Source organism: Microtus pennsylvanicus, chromosome 8 (genome assembly GCF_037038515.1).
Source record: "Microtus pennsylvanicus isolate mMicPen1 chromosome 8, mMicPen1.hap1, whole genome shotgun sequence".
In the NCBI taxonomy this organism is placed as follows: Eukaryota; Metazoa; Chordata; class Mammalia; order Rodentia; family Cricetidae; genus Microtus; species Microtus pennsylvanicus.
Genome location: NC_134586.1, coordinates 846,923 through 866,174, shown reverse-complemented (window position 1 = coordinate 866,174; position 19,252 = coordinate 846,923). Strand labels below are relative to the sequence as shown.

Below are 19,252 nucleotides of genomic sequence, written 5' to 3'. Positions count from 1 at the left end.
GACTCACTTGTTTTTTTTAATAACCTAAACCACAGTCTACATGGCTCCTCAGTAGAAGCTCATGGGTTCTGACTTTGTGACACTTCCTTGTTTTATTTTTTATCCTCTGCCATCTCTGCTTGTCAGAGGCAGGGGCAACATTGTATCCTACCTTTGCTAATGTGAATTTTCCCACTAAACTAACCTCTATCATAATACCTTCAAAATCCTGTTTAAGCTAACACTATCTTTTTTTTTAGTAAGATTTTTAATGAACAAAAAAGTTAAATACAAACTTTCATATGCGGGGCTGGAGAGATGGCTCAGAGGTTAAGAGCATTGCCTGCTCTTCCAAAGGTCCTGAGTTCAATTCCCAGCAACCACATGGTGGCTCACAACCATCTGTAATGGGGTCTGGTGCCCTCTTCTGGCCTGCAGGTATACACACAGACAGAATATTGTATACTAAATAAATAAATAAATATTTAAAAAAAAACAAACTTTCATATGCAAATTAGATGAGTATAAAACGGGTAACCTCAGAGCTAGGTACTAAATCTCTCTCAGGCTCAGTGGGACTGGAGTAGGGCATGCTAATGAGCCAAGAACTTAATTTTATATCTATATAATTCTGAGGAAAGATAGGCTTAAATTAGGGAGCATCTTCTGAAATAGACAGTTCAGACTAGCCCTTAACCATTGTGAGGTTCATACTCAACCACACTTAGGATGAAGCATTCATGGTCACAGTGACTTTGAATCCAGTTTCTTTTTTTTTTTTGTTTTTTCGAGACAGGAATTCTCTGTGGCTTTGGAGCCTGTCCTGGAACTAGCTCTGTAGACCAGGCTGGTCTCGAACTCACAGAGATCCACCTGCCTCTACCTCCCGAGTGCTGGGATTAAAGGCGTGCGCCACCATCACCCGGCATTCCAGTTTCTTTTTTTTTTTCTTTTTTTTTTTTTTTTTTTTGGTTTTTTGAGACAGGGTTTCTCTGTGGTTTTGGAGCCTGTCCTGGAACTAGCTCTTGTAGACCAGGCTGGTGAATCCAGTTTCAAGAGGAAGCCAAGCTACTTCAGTTCTAGAAAAGGAAGTCTCTAAGATGAGCACGCACTGTTCTGAGGCTGCACAGACCGAGTTCCACATTTCCATGAACTGTGCTTCTCTAAAAGGCAGCAGATGCCTACAACACATCATCGTCATTTCTTCCGACATCTTCAAGTCTCAAAAGAGAGAAACTTAGCTCCATGCGGGCAGTTCCTACTCCAGCATTAGAGAAGCTGATGAACACCCCTTCCTGCCCTGCTGATGTCCCTCGGCATCAGGGAGTGGCAGGTTTGATTAACATTCTCTTCAGAAATAAATAGTTCAAGCAAATTATTTATCATTAATTATAAAAGAGCAGTGAGGAAAGGGCACCGCCCAGTGTTTGCAAATGAGGGGGTGAGTGAGTACACGTGAACAAATATACAGAACCAACAATCCACAAAACAAATCCTGCATTTCCCACATCCATATGGAAATAACACTTTAAAACAAAAAACATTAATGAACATTTGTTCTTGGTTGGGGTGAACAATCTAGGGCTCTGAGCAAGCACAGCCTTAGAAACAGGGTTGCAAGCAGCCTCTCCTCACCTAAAGTCAGGGCTGCTGTGGAGAGGCCTTCATGCACTCTTGATGGCTCAGTACCTATGAGAGAACAGAAATGATATGGGAACCTTTTGACCCACAATGCATAAGGTTTATGGAAACCTCCATGAAAGAACCACCAGCAGCTAGAAGGCCGGGCAGGGCATTGTCACAGCAACTATTGGTGAAGGATTTCCCACACTAGAGGCATCTGGTGCTGAGTAACTGTGATGGGTTTGTCCCTAGAAATATAATCTGCACATTTGCAAGTAAATATTCCACAATCACTCTCACTCCACTGTTGAGGAATCCCATGTGGCTTTGTGCTGTAGTGGGTCCACTCTAAGAGACTGAGGTCTGTATTTCTTTTGGTCTTACTTTCACCCTACAAATACTGACGAGGAATCTCACAGATCCTGTGGCCTTTCTGTCCCATAGACTCCAGATATTTAAGACACTTTTTTCTTAGGTCCATCACCACCATGTTCCAATGCACCTCCTGATGAATAGGTACCAGAACAAGCTCTTGTTCAAAGAGATTTACCCCTTTGGTCCATCTTTTCATTGCTTGGTAACCTCCAGACTTTAATTTGGGATAGAAAAATGTACTGAATGCATGAAGTGCTGGTTGGATAGCCTTACTTTTTACTCCTTTCCTCTAGAAGATTCTTGTAAAAATTAATGACCTCATCATTGAGCACTGATAGTTCTTGAAGGTCTGAATATCTCCTCGAGTAATTCGCAATTTGAAAATGCTGCTTAGGATCTCGTCTGGCGGACCATGGCCCAGGGCGTTACTGGTTTCCTTTTCCATGTCCTCTGTAAGTTCAAAGAGATCTGTTCTTCTCTCCTTTTCTCAGCTTGGGAAGTTCTTTTCCTTTGCCTCAAGCACTGACATTTTCCTCCTGGGAAAGCCATTTCACCCACTTCCAAGGAGTAGCTGGGCAGACAAACCAGGCTCCCATTGGTGTCCCCTTGTACCCTCCTTTTCAAATTGGAGTCTCGCCTTCTTCTCTGTATCTGTTTTCCCCTTTGAGTACCCCTTCTCACTTCTCCTTAAACAGAGAGGCCCTTGTTTCAACAACTCTGTACTGTTTTGGAACAAAGTGGGTTCTGCCTCTATGACTCTGCTGCTCCACCTAGCCTGTAATGGTCTGCTCTGTCCCTTTAAGAGACAAGCCAAGTTCACTCCATTACCCACTGTCTGTGGAGGCCTCCTGATCTTCAGCTTCCAGCCTGACTCTCTCAAAGAGGCAGCTTCTGTCTCTCCCTTCTCCCTACTTCTTTTTATTTATTTATTATTTATTTATTAAAGATTTCTGCCTCCTCCCCGCCACCGCCTCCCATTTCCCTCCCCCTTCCCCAATTAAGTCCCCCTCCCCCATCAGCCCGAAGAGCAACCAGGGACCACCCACCTCCATCCAGGTCTAGTAAGTTGAGCATCCAAACTGCCTAGGCTCCCACAAAGCCAGTACATGCAGTAGGATCAAAAACCCATTGTCCTTGTTCTTGAGTTCTCAGTAGTCCTCATTGTCCACTATGTTCAGCAAGTCCGGTTTTATCCCATGCTTTTTCAGACCCAGGCCAGCTGGTGAGTTCCCGTTAGAACATCCCCATTGTCTCAGTGTGTGGGTGCACCCCTCGCGGTCCTGAGTTCCTTGCTCGTGCTCTCTCTCCTTCTGCTCCTGATTTGGACCTTGAGATTTCTGTCCGGTGCTCCAATGTGGGTCTCTGTCTCTGTCTACTTTCATCGCCTGATGAAGGTTAATATTCAGGAGGATGCCTATAAGTTTGTCTTTGGATTCACCTTCTTATTTAGCTTCTCTAGGATCGCGAATTATAGGCTCAATATCCTTTATTAATGGCTAGAAACCAAATATGAGTGAGTACATCCCATGTTTTTCTTTTTGGGTCTCGCTTACCTCACTCAGGATAGTGTTTTCTATTTCCATCCATTTGCATGCAAAATTCAAGAAGTCATTGTTTTTTACTGCTGAGTAGTACTCTAATATGTATATATTCCATACTTTCTTCATCCATTCTTCCATTGAAGGGCATCTGGGTTGTTTCCAGGTTCTGGCTATTACAAACACTGCTGCTATGAACATAGTTGAGCATATACTTTTGTTGTATGGTAGGGCATCTCTTGGGTATATTTCCAAGAGTGGTATTGCTGGGTCCAGGGGTAGGTTGATTCCGAATTTCCTGAGAAACCGCCACACTGCTTTCCAAAGTGGTTGCACAAGTTTGCATTCCCACCAGCAATGGATGAGTGTACCCCTTTTTCCACAACCTCTCCAGCAAAGGCTATCATTGGTGTTTTTGAATTTAGCCATTCTGACAGGTGTAAGATGGTATCTTAAAGTTGTCTTGATTTGCATTTCCCTGATTGCTAAGGAAGTTGAGCATGACCTTAAGTGCCTTTTGGCCATTTGAACTTCTTCTGTTGAGAATTCTCTGTTCAGTTCAGTGCCCCATTTTATAATTGGGTTGATTAGCCTTTTACCCTTCTCCCTACTTCTCCCCTTCCCCCTTCTCTGTTTCTCTCTCTCTGCATGGTGTGCCTATCCACGTCTCTGCCTCTCGCCTGCCGCGTGGTACCTGCCATGGACCTTTGGAGACCTGTGGCATGGTCGCATGGCGTGCCCGTCTGTCTGTCTCTCCTCGTGGAACTAACTACCCCATCGAAGTTTCTCACCCACCATGCAGCTCCCTGCCTAGGACTCGTGGCCCACTGCAGCCATTTGGGGAACTGCAACATCCCTGCCTGGGACTGGGGCTGCTCTCAGGACCCGCTGTCTGTTGCCTGCGGCCACTTCAGGAACCTGCGGTCTCATGGCCCCGCTGCCCGCTGCAGTCACTCAGGGACCTGCAGCATTTTACTTAAACCATAACAGAGCCTCTGGTCTTTAATGTGTCCATCTGACTTCTCTGAGAACTATGATGTGAAGCTACAGGAGGGAGAGTGTTTCCATGACCTCCTTCTTTAAGTCGCTCCAATAACTTTCGGTATTTTTCCTTTTCATCCTTTTGGACACCCCAAAAGAAGGCTGATCTCGGGACCCTGTCACTCTGATCTTTCAGCCTGCTGTTGCAGGATCCAGAACCCGTCAGTTCACAAGACAAAGACTCGAAAATACCTCTCCTGCAGGGGCCACTTTCCGTGTTCCGTTACGAGCAGAAGACACCATAGGTTTTGTGGTCAGCTGGCATGGTAATCCAAATAAATCCGTAGCATTGTAGAAACTGTTTTTCACTGGGTGAATGATGTAGTTTCCACTGTAGGAGGAAACAGTGCTGCTTAAGCACCGCCTCTTGAGCAGGGCACTGGCCCCCGGCCAGGGCAGCTTGCACAAGTGGAGAATGGTGCCAAGAACCCTAGCCAGCCTCCTGTACACGCCAGTGGTGGCCGACACACCCCCGAGAGGCTGCCCCTTCGCTGCTTCCGCAGCGTCCAGTTCAGGCACAGGCTTGTGAGGCTAACACTATTATAGTATAAAATCATTGTTTCAGTTAAACAGTACAGTTGAGGAGGAAATGATCTTCATAATAATCCACAGGTTAAAATGTCCAGTAGAACAGAATATTTTCAAGAGAAATAAAGGCAGTGGTGTCAAGGACCAGCCTCAACAAAAATACCTCTTGCCAGTGTAGGGGCATGAGGATTTAGAAATATAGTAATGGATATGAAGATGCGAATGAAAATAATCAAATGGATAAACATATAGGACAGTATTGGGAGGGAATTCCAGTGAGTAATGAAAATTCGTCCGCATTTAATTTCCAACTGCTTAAAATACTCCTGACCCCAAAACATAGGAATTAGACAAAAGACTGCATTAACATGATACAAGGAAATGAGCAAACCAGTTGAAGGTCTCGGGCTACATTCACAGTTAAACATTCTGTTGCTAGAACAAAACAAGTCACGCTTCTACCCTAGACCAAAACATTCTTGTAGGCAAACCACTCCCTGGGTGGAATCTAACCCCGTCTCCTTAAGGGAACTGGAACTTAGTTGGATCCTTAGACTTTTGTTTGAGGTAGGAACAGATCTACTTCTCTATTCCTGGAGCACAAGGTCTGGCTATAGCCTCACGTGTTGACAATAACCTTGAGAGAGCAGAACCCGCTGATTTACAACCAGGTGGGACCTTTGTATGAGGTAGAAGCGTAATAACCTTGAAGGATCTAGAGGTGAGTTCCAACTCTCTGATCAGTGCAGAAATAGGCTCCTATTCTCCGGCCTCCACTCGGAGTGGCTCTCCCCACCCCCATTCTCACCGTACCAGATACTAGATAGAAATGGCAGCAGCAAACATATATAGACACAGCAGTAGTAAGAAACAGTCTAGGTCTGAGGCTCTCAGGGCCTTGCCTGTCTGAGATTCTCCCATCAGGATTTTGTTTCCTAGTGGGCCGATACCCTGAGGTCAATTGCTACCCGCTGACATTCCTCTGTCCACCATAACACACACACAACAAATACATATAACTAAAAAAAAATGACTCTGTGAAGCTCAGTACTATGTATATGAAACATTTGACAAGAAAGAAAGGGAGGGAGGGAGGGAAGGAAGAAGGGAGGAAGGAAGGAAGGAAGGAAGGAAGGAAGGAAGGAAGGAAGGAAGGAAGGAAGGGGGGAAGGGGGGAAGGAGGGAAGGAAACAAAACTCTAAGGTCAGTTTTCCAGATTTCAAAGGAGTAAATCATTGGCTCCAGCAGGTAAAAATCTTCCATGGTGTGCATTGACTGGAATCATTCTGTAGGTTCTTGAAAGAGTAAAGTGAGTCAATTCACCCCAAGACTCCATTTTAAAACATTTGAAAACTTATGTCAGAGAGGCAGCAAAAAACCAATTACATTCTGAATCTCTACAGTCTGACAGTTACAGAGTTATTTGCAAACAACTAAACACATTAAACAGGTTGTCCTTTCCTTTTTCCTCTTCTTCCTTCTTTTCCTCCTTTCTGTTGACTCAGGTCTTACTTTGTGCTCCAGGCTGGCCTCAAACTCAAAGTGATCCTTTACAATCTGCTTCTATCTGTTTATTTATTAGATTTTTTGTTTTTTTAAACTGTGTCTCATTATACAGACTCAGTTGGCCTGAAATTTGATATGTAGGCCAGACTGGCCTCAAACTCATAAGAGATTAGACTGCCTTTGCCTCTGGAGTGCTGGAATTAAAGACATCACAATTCACCGTTATTTATTTATTTTAAAGCTTTTTTTTTTTTTTTTTGATGTGTTTGAGACAGGGTTTCTCTGTGGCTTTGGAGCCTGTCCTGGAACTAGCTCTTGTAGACCAGGCTGGCCTCCTGCCTACCTCTGCCTCCCAAGTGCTGGGATTAAAAGCCTGCTGTTTGTTATTAATTCTAGTTCAGTTCAGGTAGCCAGGTGTGGTGGCAGGCACCTATAATCCAAGCACTTGGGAGGCCGGAATAGTCAGATCTCTGAGTTTGAAGCCAGCCTGATCTACAGAGCATGTTCCAAGACAGCTGGGGCTACGCAGAGAAACCCTGTCTTGAAAAAGAAAAAAAAGAAAATTTCTAGTTCAGGCTGATCTGAAACTTAGGTTACCGCCAGCGATGTGGCCTTGACCTCCAGGTGAGACAACACGCCCAGCTGCCAAATGTTTTTGTTTTTTTTTAACTGTTTTTGTTTGTTTAAAACAACTGCCAACCAAAAAACTACAGAGAAACCCTGTCTCGAAAATAAAAAAAAAAAAAAAAGAAAAGAAAAGAAAAGAAACAACTGCCAGAGCTACCTGGAACTCATTAAGTAGTCTAGGAACTCATTAAGCTACCTGGAACTCATTAAGTAGTCTAGGTTGGCCTCAAACTGGGAGCAGTCCTCCTCCTGCCTCTGCTTCCCAGCTGTCAGGCCATCAACATGAACTAGCACACCCGAGCCTTCTCTTTTTGACCTTAAAAAGAATAAAACAAACAAAACAAAACCAGTTTTATTTGTTGCTCTGACTGGCCTGGAACTTGCTATATAGATCACGTTGGCTTGAACATGCATTGATTTCTGCTTCTGCCCCCCACATGCTAGAATTATAGGCATGTTCTGTCACACCTACCTAATGGATGTTAGTGAACATCCACCTGTGCCTAAATGTACTGCTTTGAGGACCTTTTGTATTCTGTGTTTGTAATATACAGAATCTGTCGTTTTTATTTTTTGTATGGTTTTCAAGACAAGGCTTCTCTGTGTAGCTTTGGAGCCTGTCCTGGAACTTGCTCTATAGACCAGGCTGGTCTCATGTAGTCCACCAGCTTCTGCCTCTCAAGTGCTGGGATTGAAGGCGTGTGCCACCACTGACCAATCAGGATGTGTCTTTTGTATATGTGTGTGTGTGTGTGTGTGTGTGTGTGTGTGTGTGTGCGTGTGTGTGTGTACGTTGTGGACTGAATTTAGGGTCTCAAGCATGTGAGATAAATGTCTTACCAATGAGCTACAGTCTTGCCCCATTTTACTTGAAAATTTTAAATTTTATTTTGTTTATTGTTGTTGTACATGATATGTGTGCCCGTGTACGTGTGTGGATGCACATGTGTGCCCGTGTACGTGTGTGGGTGCACACGTGTGCCCATGTATGTGTGTGGGTGCACATGTGTGCCCGTGTACGTGTGTGGGTGCACACGTGTGCCCGTGTACGTGTGTGGGTGCACACGTGTGCCCGTGTACGTGTGTGGGTGCACATGTGTGCCCGTGTATGTGTGTGGGTGCACACGTGTGCCCGTGTATGTGTGTGGGTGCACACGTGTGCCCGTGTATGTGGGGGTTGCACACGTGTGCCCATGTATGTGTGTGGGTGCACATGTGTGCCCGTGTATGTGTGTGGGTGCACACGTGTGCCCGTGTATGTGGGGGTTGCACACGTGTGCCCATGTATGTGTGTGGGTACACACGTGTGCCCGTGTATGTGTGTGGGTGCACACGTGTGCCCGTGTGTGTGTGTGGGGTGCACACATGTGCCCGTGTATGTGGGGGGGTGCACACTTAGAGAGCCAGGGAATGACTTCCAGGAGCTGTTTTTGCCTTCTGCTGTGGGTTCTGAGGATGGAATTGAGGTCATCGGGACTGTGCAGCAAACACTTTTAGCTGATGAATCATCAACTATGGCTTTTTTAATGTTTTATTTTGAAACAAGTCACACTGGAGTGGCCTTGAATTTACTCTGCAGTCCAGGCCAGCCTTGCTTCAGAAGCTGGAGTCAGTGAGATAAAGGCCTGCACCACAAGGGCTGGCTTACATATTGCCTTCATTAATAAATTGGTTTCTCATTTTCATAAGCTCTATTTGAAATTACCTGTGTGTGAGTGAGTGAGAAGGAAACACAGAACATGCAAAAACCCGCTTAGGAGTTTATTATTGGGGGTGCCTACAGGCCTGGGGAATCAGTGTGCAGAGAGAGAGGGGGAGATGGTGCATTCAGCTTTTTAAAAGCTGCCTAGTGCGTGCGCACAGGGGGTTGGCGTGGCTACGTCATATGCAGGTGATGCAGATGATGGGCTCACACCTGCATATGACACCTCTTATGTTTCTCTTATGATTTCATGCATAGATGAAAAACCATTTTTAATAATCGATGGAGGACAAAAAGGTCACACATGATGATGGGTAAAACAGGACTTTATAAAACCAAATCAAGATAAAGCAACACAAATCTAGTTAAGTGGTTCTCAATCTTCAAAAAATATTTACATTACAATTCATAACAGTAGCAAAATCTCAGTTATAAAGCATTATAAATGAAAATAATTTTATTTTATGGCTGGGGGTCATCGCAGTATGAGGAGCTGTATTAAAGCGTTGCAGCATTAGAAGGTTGAGAATCACTGCCTAGAGAACTCCCAAAACCTTTCAAGTTTTCAGATTTCTCATTTCACCTTGTCAGATTCATCATAATCCATTTAAAGCCTACTCTGTTTTTTCTTTTTTTTCCCCAAATGCCAAGTTTCAAAATAAATAAGTCATTGGCTGGAAAGATGGCTCAGAGGTGACAGGCACTTGCCGCCAAGTCTGACAACCTGAGTTTGAGGTTAAGTCATTTGCCTGACATTAATTTGCGGTAGGCTGGAAATGATAGCACCAGCCTGAAGTTCCGGCTTCTGTAGAGACTACAATACACCATGGGTGGTGTTAGGATTTCAGCCACAATAAGGCTGACACCTGGGGTTCTAGGGCCACGTATGCGCAGACAAGCCCTCAGGCAGAAGTGCTTAATGGCCCTGGGGCCCTGTGTGACCCACATGCGTGTGTGGTTGCGTCGTCATCCACGTGTGACTCAGCTAAGCCCTTGTGTGCATGTGTGGTTGCATCAACCCCCTGTATGTCTAGGCTGGAGCCCCCCCCTGCACACTGACTTCCCCAGGCCTGTACGCGCCCCCCTAATAAACTCCTAAGCGGGTGTGTTGCGTGTTCCGTGTTTCCTTATCACTCGCACCACGTAATTTCAAATGGTTGCTTGAGTCTAGGAGTTCAAGGATGAGTTCAACATAGTGAGATCGTATCTCAAACAACAACAATTCTCGGTAAAGCTAAGTAGCCGCTTGTGCAAGAGCAATGCACTTTTAAACAGCATGTCATATCCCATTACCGGACTTAAACCCAGCAATGAGAAAGAGAGCTATTTCCAGCACACAGTCCAGCACAGGAATTCATAGGTTCACTGTGGATAGAATAAAGAGCTCAGCCTGACTGGAGCGGAGTTTTCTGGGGGCCGGTAACGGGAGATGAAACGAAAAGGATAGGGTGAGGCCAGCTGATTCAGGACTTCCAGTGCCAGGCTTAGACGCTTGGATTTGGTTAGGAATTTTAATTGAGAGTCACGGTAGGTGTACAATCAAGGGAGTTAAATGAAAATAGCAGTTCAGTAACTGTCAGCATCTAATGGCTCTAATAATAAAGTAGACAAAATATGGAGTGTTGTGAGGGCGAGAGAAAAGCTTTCTTGTCAACAAGTTCAAGCTACTCTTTGCTGCCATGACGTCTTGTGGGCAGATGAAAAGGTAATCCAGCCATGCTCACCAGCTTCCTGTCTCCTGCAGACAGACACAGAGGTTAAAGGCTATAATTTGTCACTGTTCGTAGTGAAGATACCCACACCTGGAATCCCCTGAAAACGAACGTATGCTCTGTCCAGTTTCTCCTTTGATCTGTGCAAGAGCTCATTCAGAAGAGGAAACCAAAGAAGAGGGTGGTGTGTGTCTCTCTGTTTTCCCTAGAATCACAGATATTAGTCTGGAAAGGAAACTTTAAGGTGGTATGGTGGCATAGGGCTGTAATTCCAGCGTTTAGCGGACGGAGGCAGGGAAGCTGTGAGTTCTGAGACTGTGGTGTGTTGAACCATCTTTCCAGTCTCCCCCTCCTTTCTTTTTTTTTTTTTTTCTTTTTTTTCGAGACAGGGTTTCTCTGTGGTTTTGGAGCCTGTCCTGGAACTAGCTCTTGTAGACCAGGCTGGTCTCGAACTCACAGAGATCTGCCTGCCTCTGCCTCCCAAGTGCTGGGATTAAAGGCGTGCGCCACCACCGCCTGGCAATAAAAAACACTTATGACTAGCTCAGTAGTCAACTGTTAGTCACCTTCTGATACTCAGCTAAAGGTAGGCACTCTGGGAGGAACAAAATGTGTAAGGTTTTAGAGTCTCCCTCAAGCGTTTTGCATGAATCTAAGTTGTTTTAAAGTGTGCATATGAGATCTAAGGAAGGTCTAGTTACAAAAGAAATTCTGTTGAATAGTATAGCACAGGCTCAGCTGTCTCAGTCTCTAGTACCTCCATGAGCTATAATCACTTGGCTTCACTGGGCCATGTCCTGTCTGTAAATGAGATGAGGTCCCTGCAGGGTTGTGGTGAGGAGAGCTTGGAACATTCAATACCTATTACTAATAATCATTATATTACAGATAAATATTATGTTTCTTCATGAATCAAATCATCCAGAATGTATCATACTATATTAAAAAATTCTATGCTCTATCAAGAGTTGGAGTCAGACGCACTACCATTGAGTCACAAGGTCACGCTCTATCAAGAACTGGAAGACATCTTTTTGTATGTGTTTTATTCTTGTCCTGGAACTTGCTGCAATTCTGCTGTGTCTGCCTCTCTGGTGCTAATATTACAGACCTGCCATACCAAGCCTGGCTTGGAGAATATCTTCAAACAAAAACATTGTTATAAATGATACTTGGTTTACAGGTGTGTGTGTGTGTGTGTGTGTGTGTATGACAAAATTGTGCTATCACCTAAGCCTTGCATGTTTGCAGTTTAAAAACAAATGTGAAGGGCTGGAGAGATGGTTCAGTTGTTAAGAGCACTGGCTGCTCTTTCAGAAGACCAGGGTTGGAGCCCAACACCCACATGGCAATTTGTAACTGTCTTGAACTCTGGTTCCAGATGATTTGATGCCCTCTTCTGGCTTTCACAAGCATTACATATCCATGGTACACAGACATACTTGCAAGTAAGACATCCAGACACATAAAATAAAAATAAATATACCTTAAAAACAAACAATTTGAGGGACTAAGGAGATGGCTCAGTTAGCAAAATGTTTGGTGAAAAAGCATGAGGACTTAAACCCTCAGCAAGTTAAAACACTGTTAATAGACTATTCTATTGTAATAACATCAAAAAATGAATCAAGATAAAAACATAAGTAGTAATTTTTAAAATTGTTTTTATTTTAGTGTGTGTGTATGCATGTGTATCTGATGTGGGATTCCCCTCTGCATGTTGTGAATACCATTGGTTAATAAAGAAGCTGTTTTGGGTCTGTGATAGAGCAAAGTAGAGCTAGACAGGGAAAACTAAACTGAATGCTGGTAAAAAGAAGGTGGAGTCAGGGAGAAGCCAACATTAAGTTAAACGAAGAAAAACTCAAAGCCATCCCACTAAAATCAGGAACACGACAAGGATATCCACTCTCTCCATACCTCTTCAATATAGTGCTGGAAGTTCTAGCAATAGCAATAAGACAAAATAAGGGGATCAAGGGGATTCATATCGGAAAAGAAGAAGTTAAGCTCTCGTTATTTGCAGATGATATGATAGTATGCATAAGCGACCCCAAAAACTCTATCAAAGAACTCCTACAGCTGATAAACACCTTTAGTATTGTGGCAGGATACAAGATCAACTCCAAAAAAATCAATGGCCTTCCTATACACTAAGGATAAGGAAACAGAGAGGGAAATCAGAGAAGCATCACCTTTCACGATAGCCACAAATAAAATAAAATATCTTAGGGTAACTCTGACCAAGGATGTGAAAGATCTATTTGACAAGAACTTTAAGTCTTTGAAGAAAGAAATTGAAGAGGACACCAGAAAATGGAAGGATCTCCCTTGCTCCTGGATTGGGAGGATCAACATAGTAAAAATGGCAATTTTACCAAAAGCAATCTATAGATTCAATGCAATCCCCATCAAAATCCCATCAAAATTCTTCTCAGATCTGGAGAAGACAATAATCAACTTTATATGGAAAAACAAAAAACCCATGATAGCCAAAACAATCTTATACAACAAAGGATTGTCTGGAGGCATTACCATCCCTGACTTCAAACTCTACTACAGAGCTACAGTATTGAAAACAGCTTGGTATTGGCATAAAAACAGAGAAGTTGACCAATGGAATTGAATAGAAGACCCTGACATTAACCCACAAACCTATGAACACCTGATTTTCGATAAAGGAGCTAAAAGTATACAATGGAAAAAAGAGAGCATCTTCAACAAATGGTGCTGGCAAAACTGGATGTCACCCTGTAGAAGAATGAAAATAGATCCATATCTATTACCATGCACAAAACTCAAGTCCAAATGGATTAAAGAACTCAATATCAGTCTGAATACACTGAACCTGATAGAAGAGAAAGTGGGAAGTACTCTACAATACATGGGCACAGGAGACCACTTCCTACGTATAACCCCAGCAGCACAGACATTAAGGACCTCATTGAATAAATGGGACCTCCTGAGACTGAGAAGCTTTTGTAAAGCAAAGGACACTGTCGCTAAGACACAAAGGCAACCCACTGACTGGGAGAAGATCTTCACCAACCCCGCAACTGACAAAGGTCTGCTCTCCAAAATATATAAAGAGCTCAAGAAACTAGACCCTAAAAGGCTAATCAACCCAATTATAAAATGAGGCACTGAGCTGAACAGAGACTTCTCAACAGAAGAAGTTCAAATGGCCTAAAGACACTTAAGGTCATGCTCAACTTCCTTAGCGATCAGGGAAATGCAAATCAAGACAACTTTAAGATACCATCTTACACCTGTCAGAATGGCTAAAATCAAAAACACCAATGATAGCCTTTGCTGGAGAGGTTGTGGAGAAAGGGGTACACTCATCCATTGCTAGTGGGAATGCAAACTTGTGCAACCACTTTGGAAAGCAGTGTGGCGGTTTCTCAGGAAATTCGGGATCAACTTACCCCTGGACCCAGCAATACCACTCTTGGGAATATACCCAAGAGAGGCCTTATCATAGAACAAAAGTATATGCTCAACTATGTTCATAACAGCATTGTTTGTAATAGCCAGAACCTGGAAACAACCTAGATGCCCTTCAATGGAAGAATGGATGAAGAAAGTATGGAATATATACATATTAGAGTACTACTCAGCAGTAAAAAACAAGGACTTCTTGAAGTTTGCATACAAATGGATGGAAATAGAAAACACTATCCTGAGTGAGGTAAGCCAGACTCAAAAAGAGGAACATGGGATGTACTCACTCATATTTGGTTTCTAGCCATAAATAAAGGACATTGAGCTTATAATTCGCCATCCTAGAGAAGCTAAATAAGAAGGTGAATCCAAAGACAAACATATAGGCATCCTCCTGAATATTAACCTTCATTAGGCGATGAAAGGAGACAGAGACAGAGACCCACATTGGAGCACCGGACAGAAATCTCAAGGTCCAAATCAGGAGCAGAAGGAGAGAGAGCACGAGCAAGGAACTCAGGACCGCGAGGGGTGCACCCACACACTGAGACAATGGGGATGTTCTATTGGGAACTCACCAAGGCCAGCTGGCCTGGGTCTGAAAAAGCATGGGATAAAACCGGACTCTCTGAATATAGCGGACAATGAGGACTACTGAGAACTCAAGAACAAGGACAATGGGTTTCTGATCCTACTGCACGTACTGGCTTTGTGGGAGCCTAGGCAGTTTGGATGCTCAACTTACTAGACCTGGATGGAGGTGGGGGTCCTTGGACTTCCCACAGGGCAGGGAACCCTGATTGCTCTTTGGGCTGATGAGGGGGGGGGGACTTAATTGAGGGAGGGGGAGGGAAATGGGAGGCGGTGGCGGGGAAGAGACAGAAATCTTTAATAAATAAATAAATTAAAAAAAATCTATTATACCAAAGTTAAAGCTGGGGCCTTGTACTTGCCAGGGGCTGCCTCACTGTAGGTGATCAAAGTGAAAGCACTGAACCAGACCAACTAGACCCAAGGGCTTAACTGCTGAGTAGTCTCCAAGAATAGAGAGAGAAGCTGCTCAGAGGGAAAACAAGTGGAATTGATATGATAATCAGCAGGGTGGGGGTCTGTAAGCCGCCGCGGGCTGTCTGGGTTAATCAGGAACTCTGAGGAGGGCAGAGAAAGGAAGCAGTGGCTTTCCTGACAAACCCCTCTCTCACAAGGTCTCTGAGGGATGCTGAGTTGTTGTTTCTAAGGTTTTATTTTAAGATGCTGTTTTTAAGATTATATAAGATTATATAATTTTACATAATTTATTATATATCATATAATCTTACATTATATAATCTTACATATATGTATCAATGTGTATATGTATGTGTGTACATGTATTTTGTGTATGCGTATATATACATATATGTAAATACCTACACGTGTGTGTGTGTGCTCTATCTGCATGTACAACTGTATGCCAGAAGAGAGTCCCTCTCACTATAGATGGTTGTGAGCCTTCATGTGGGTGCTCTTTGTTGAATCATCTCTCCAGTACAAATGCTGAGTTTAGGTTTCTATAATTTGCTAAGCATCCAGCCTGTGTTGAGCCCAGGCTGCTGTCATCTTAGGACAATGTGAGCAGTACTGCCAATCTGGGGCCTACTTATTTATTTATTTATTTATTTTGGTTTTTCGAGACAGGGTTTCTCTGTGGTTTTGGAGCCTGTCCTGGAACTAGCTCTGTAGACCAGGCTGGTCTCGAACTCACAGAGATCCGCCTGCCTCTGCCTCCCGAGTGCTGGGATTAAAGGCGTACGCCACCACTGCCCGGCTCTGGGACCTACTTTGTGACCTAATAATGACAATTTTTTTAAATTTCAGATACTTTTAAAAATTTTATTTTTGGGCTGGAGAGATGGCTCAGTGGTTAAGAACATTGCCTGCTCTTCCAAAGGTCCTGAGTTCAATTCCCAGCAACCACATGGTGGCTCACAACCATCTGCAATAAGGTCTGGTGCCCTCTTCTGGCCTGCAGGCAGACATACAGATAGATTATTGTATACATAATTAATAAATAAAATTTAAAGAAAAAAAATAAAAATTTTAGTTTGAGATGGGATTTTGCTATGTTGCCAGGACTAATCTTCAGGTCTCCATTCCTGAGCCTCAGTCCTTCCATTGCTTGGCTCTACAATTTTTTTAAGGGTCATTGTGGTTTTTCTGTAGAAGCTAGTGTTATGCCCAGTCTGTGGGGATCCCAGAAGACCACCAGGGAGACGACTTACTGAAATGGAAAAACAAGGTTTATTGTGTGCACAATACTATCTGGCAGGAACTTTGTTAAAGTAACAGACATAGCAGCAGCAAGAGGGGGTACCGGCCCTTCTAGAGGGCACTATTTAAAGGCAAAACTCAGAAAAGTTACATTAGCAGGTGTGGGGTGACGGGTTCAGTCCTGATTGGCTCGTGTCTAGGGACTTTTCAGAAACTTTATTTTCCAACCTCGCCTATTGCTTGTCAGGTTTTCTTATTGACTGACCTTGGGTGGGGGGAGTGGACATTCTGCGGTTATCCACACCCTCCAGTTTCTTTTGCCCCTAGCCATTTCTGAGAACTGGAATGTTTCACTTAAGACACAAGATGGAAGCAGAGGTAAAAATGGAGGAACTTTGGTTCTTCACGTAGAACAAAGGAGGAAGGGTGGAAATTGAGGAGCTAGGGTACAATTGTTATAATTCAGGTGAAGTGGCACAAGAGGGAGAGGGGAGAGGGAAAAAACAACGTGATAGGGATGATATCAAATTGTTCTTAAACTTTAGGGCATATCTACTTATCAGTAATACGTATTTCTGCAATTTCTTACAACTAAAGAAACATGCACCCTGTAGTAATATTGCTGGATAGAATTTGTTACACATCACACTGTTTATTTCTTTTCTTTTTTTAAATTTTTAATTCTTTTAGGTAGAACTTGGTGCTCTTTAAATTAAATGACCACTAGGTGGCACCACACCACCAGTTACCTAAAGATTGGGCTGGGTTTAGTTCTGCAGCAAGGGTTTACAGGTGTGAGCCTGTGCTGTTTGCAGACCAGGAACTAAATACAGGAAATTCTCAGATATCCACAGAGCTGGTGTTAGAGATTTGTCATTAGGCAATTTGTTGGCGAGAGAAGCTGGAAGAATGAAGCCCTAGAAAACCAAACTCCCCGCAGGAGTTGGTGTGGAGGTTATTCTTGCATTGCACGGGCAATCTTCGGTACTGAAAAAAGAAAAAGGAAAGAACATGGTACGGTGGAGGAGAAAGTTTATTGTAGATAAAAGAACATAGTCAGAGGCAGGGACATCTGGGAGAGTCCAGAGTGGACATGACCAGGCTCAGTTGGATCGTGTGCAGAGAGGGAGAGAGGAAGGGAGAAGGGAGAGAGAGGAACCCGTGAAGCAGCCAACAGGCCAAAGGTCCTAAAAGGGAGGGTAACCAAAATGTCTGAATTATATAGGGAAGAGCCTCTGAGGGAATTACAGCCCAGTCCCTGGGCTGGAGAGTTCGGGATCGAGGGCACAAACCAGATCCAGCTTGATATATTAAATTCGCACTTCAGCCTTCGACCCAGGATGGAAACTTAACAGGTACAATTTAACTTATTCATTGCTTGCATCTGGACTCAGTTGTAAAACTGAGCTGAGTTATTTATTAGGAAGATAGCTACCAAGCTACTCGTTGTACAATTAGGAGCATTTACCAAATGTTCGATTTATAAGTAATATTACCCCTCTGCCCCCAAAAAGGGCACAGGATAGAGGAGAAAGGGCAAATGCCCAGCTTTCCCAATCCCAACTGGTAGGTTTCACATCCTGTCCAGACATATCAATTAAGAAAACAATTTATAGTGAATGAAGGTCTAGAAATAAGAGTGAAAATATAGGAATAGAAATATAGACACCAAAGGTTTGGATATAGAAGCTTAGGCTATAGGAAGAAAGACACATAAAGCTATAAACCCAGGCAGACTACCAACAGCTTTCTCAGCAGATCAAGGGTCAGTCATTCACAGTGAGCTATTTTCTCAGATGCTTAAGAAGCTTCTATAAGCGTAGGTATTCATCTTACAGCTAGCTGTTTTATTTGCAAGGCTGGAGCTTCTCTCTGCAAACTGAGAGTAGTTTCCTGGCCATCCTTGATCAACGACAGATAGGAGCTTTAGGAGACAGAGATCTCTGAGTTAGGCACTGTCCCTGCTATGGGAAACTGGCAGCATCAAAGGGAAAACTAGGGGCTTCAGCAAACACTATCTAGAAGTACCAAGGAACTGAAAAATGAAGATTGTAAAGTAAGGCAATCTGTATCTGAGTTTTACCCCCGGACTGTAAAAATTCCTTTATTCAGACCTGATGCCTGATGCTCCTTACTGTAAGAAGGGGACCTCGAGGACCCATTTTTTGCCACCGTGTCAGAAGCCTGAACTCTGTCTGTGGTCTCAGCTCTTAAGCTTCTGTGCCCCGCGGTCTTTTTCTTTTTAAGTTTGTTTCTGGTTTTCCTGGAATCTGGTTTCTGGAATAAAGTTTGCTTCTGGTTTAGGCTTTGGTGGTGTGTCCCCATCTTTGCGCGACCCCCTGGACCCAACAGTGGAAAGCAGAGACTTATCAATGTGGCCATTGATAAGTTAATTTTAAAAAATTAAAAATGACAAACTAGTGCCATAGAGTTTTTTGCCATGGAAGTAATATGCCTTCCCAGTGAGAAATTGTCCCCCACATTTAGAGATTAATAAGGAAAAGTCTCTTTAATAATAGCCTTGACTGGGTCTGGCTAATGCACAAAAAGGAACCAGGCTTAAATGGAAAATGTTGCCAGCTTATATATCATCTCACATACACTGTGTTATTCCTTTGGTCCACGCCCACTCCCAGCAACCGCTGATCTCTTGTCGCCATCTTGAACTTCCTTCCCTTCCTGCTGTCCTCTCTTCCTGGAGCACGCGTATTCCTGCTTCTCCCCTCTTTCTTTCTCTTCTCCTTCTTTTTCTACTCTCTCTCTCTGCCCCCCATTCTTCCTTTTCCCTAATCCCCATAACCCCCTAAATAAACATTCAACATGTTTTGTCTGTCCATGTCTCTGTCTCCCGCCCGCACAGCGCGACCAGGTCGCCCCTCCGCCGCTTTCAGGACCCGGCCCCAGGTTACACTTTGAACAATTTAAAT

At 43.6% G+C, this 19,252-nt stretch overlaps 1 pseudogene; it reads right to left on the bottom strand.

Moving 5' to 3' along the window:
* Positions 1 to 1,777: 1,777 nt before the first annotated feature.
* Positions 1,778 to 18,985, bottom strand: LOC142855738 (sentrin-specific protease 2 pseudogene; annotated as a pseudogene).
* Positions 18,986 to 19,252: the final 267 nt, after the last annotated feature.